We start from the raw sequence: 2825 nt of genomic DNA, 5'->3' as shown, positions 1-2825 counted from the left end.
TTATGGGCAATACAGTTTATAACCGACTACACCAGAAAAAGGGTTATGTTTTTCCAGTGTATGTAGGTCTTTAGATTAAGATTCGTCTTAATTATTATTGTGAGTGACACTGGGTAGGTTATCATAATTGGAAGGAAAACAATCGAACCTTTTATAGCCACGATAGCCGAACGGTGAAGGGGTCGGAGTGGCCGACTCGAGATCCGGGGAACGCGGGTTCGAATCCCACCGCCGCTCGAATATTGTGGTGAGCCCACTCGTAACACAAGCTCATTTAGTTTAACACGAGGGGCTAATGGGACTATTAGTAATATTTGGAATACAAATTGCTAATAATCTTAAAAAAAATAATCAAAATTGTCGATTTTAGGCGCCACAATGTTAGACAAATTATAGCCAAACTTTTGTAATGCTAATTTGTGTTTCTTTCATTTTTATTTGAATGTAGATGTTTTTTTTTTTGCATTTTACAAGAAATATGACAATTAATAAAAATAATAATTTGTTGCAAAACCAAACCTATTTTAGTGTTTTTATAAGTGACGAAATAAAACAGCAGCGATGAGCGCCATCTATTACATCATTTGTAACTAAATGCTACTTCTACAGCGCTGCAAAAACGATTGCTTAAGACTTCAGTTTTTACTAAAGATAAAATTTTATTATATGAAGAAATATTGTTTATTTGAATCATTCACTGTGTTTAAATGAACAAATTAATGTGTAAAACATTTTTTCATTATAGTTTACTGAGCATTAGTGACTTTTTACAAACGTCTTCAGAAATTCGATACTTATGTCGCCATCTAGTGAGATTGATTTGGAATGATTCAAGATTTATAGGCATCGGGTTCCCGTGGTAATAGTACCGTAAACGTATCGTATGATGTTTATACTAACTTTGCGATCACGAACCTTTTTTTGACGTATAGAATAGTAAGTGGCGATAGCTGGCTAACGTAAGTTTACGAATGTTTTGTCACGGTAAATTTTTCAGTGTGAAAACTTGCGTCGGAAGAAAAAAATATGTTTTTTGAGGCTGAAGACGATAAAAAGTGTGTTGGTTGATGAGATTAATAGGCTACACATGTAATCTAAATCTAAAAATACTTTTATGGCTGGAAAGCTGTAATTTTAAGACTATTTTCATTGTTTCTTAGAAAATAAAACTATTGTAAGTATTTATGTAGTAGCTTTATTTGTTAATTAATGTTGTACACACAGCTTAAATTAAATAATTACGGGATAAATTAGAAGGTGGAGAAGCACCGGTCTCTTCACTCTGAAGGTGGGCGGCATCACGGTGGATTGGCTACTGGTGCTTGGGGTGTTCCGATCGGCTTCTGTAATGTAATTTAATTTCATATTAACAACTTGATTTAATTAATTTAATTTTAACATCGATTTGCCATATTTTTCATAATATTTTGTCTGTTATCTATGTAAAATTACTAAAAGAATGAAATTTACCTGTAGCTGTTGTATCCAGAGTAAATAATTGGTTATCTTCTATATACCCAGGTATCATAATTTCTTCTAGCTGGGTGTTGGGCGTTTTTCCACTATCTTCAATCTGAAAAAGGTTTACACTATAATAATATTTACAACAATATTTAAATTATAAACCTTGATTAATATGAATTAATAAATATGTCTGTATTATTTTTAAAAGTTTACATGTAATAGTCAAGTAATAATATTATGCGTAAATAATATAAACTTAATATTTAGATCTATTAAAAATGTGTTAGAATAAAATTTGCACGCTTAAGGATTTCCCTAAGGCAATCCCTTGCCAGACTTGTGTAAAAGTAAAATGACATTTTGATGAATAAACTACAATACACTGAAATAAATTAATGCAGACCTGCTGAAAGCCAGCTTCCACCACCGTCGTGCCAGTAGCTGCCTCCACTCCAATTATTTGCATGACCCTGTTTTCAAGGTCGGTCCACCACCAGTGCCACTTGCAGCTCTTTTTATTTTACCCAGCTTTCTTTTAGTGTTATCTTTTAAATCACTCCACACCTTTACCACAAACAGAAATAGAACAAATCATTTCATTAAAGCTAAAACTAAACAAAAAATTATAAGTATGTGGCATTGGCTTAAAAGCAATGCCCATAAATAATGTCTTAATGAGTTAGGTCGCACACTTGAAATATTAAACCACTCGAGATCGCATACCTTGCGCTATTTCTCCACCGATCGAGAGTCGCCTGTTCCATCACTGTTTAATTTTTCCGCTAATTCCTTCCGCGTCTTCTTGGACCTCCGGAAGGTTTAGATAAGTCACCATTTCTAGAAAATAACATCTAAAAATATCACGCCATTACAGCCCACACATATTAAACCACATTATCTCAAATCTACGTACTTTTCCATGAACTCTACTAGTCATCATCAAAATTAAAATTTACATTAAAATTAAGCTTCAAACAAAGAATACACTCAAAGAGTTCCTATAACTTGAATTTGCTTACCAAAGCAAACTGTGTTTGACAATCTGGTAGACCGTTCAGAAATTAAAACATATGGAAAAGAATATATTAAAAATGTTATCAACCAACATTAAAATTAAATTTACTTACCTTACTACAAATATATGGAACATAATTTTGTTTCTTGATTGTTTTCTCTAATTTCACTAGAATATCATATTATATTTGAATAATTTTAGTTAATAAGACCACTTTAATATATTTCCGAACGTATCATTCGTTCATTAGTTCATTCCCTACTTACGTTAGGATGACGTCACTCTCGTAATTGTATCGTACTTACTACACAACGACGAAAGTGCTTCGTGATGCCTACTAACGCTT

The 2825-nt window shown here is 32.6% G+C and overlaps 1 long non-coding RNA gene across 1 annotated transcript; it reads right to left on the bottom strand.

Annotated features, from left to right (window-relative positions):
- Positions 1–1179: 1179 nt before the first annotated feature.
- On the bottom strand, positions 1180–2515 carry LOC135086443 (uncharacterized). Its single transcript, XR_010260480.1, has 5 exons — positions 2378–2515; positions 2188–2301; positions 1868–2028; positions 1471–1573; positions 1180–1343 (listed from the first exon to the last, which is right to left on the bottom strand). It is a non-coding gene; the product is annotated as an uncharacterized LOC135086443 (long non-coding RNA).
- Positions 2516–2825: the final 310 nt, after the last annotated feature.

Source organism: Ostrinia nubilalis, chromosome W (genome assembly GCF_963855985.1).
Source record: "Ostrinia nubilalis chromosome W, ilOstNubi1.1, whole genome shotgun sequence".
NCBI lineage: Eukaryota > Metazoa > Arthropoda > Insecta > Lepidoptera > Crambidae > Ostrinia > Ostrinia nubilalis.
Note: the sequence above shows the minus strand (reverse complement) of the source record. Positions and strands in the feature narration are given on the sequence as shown.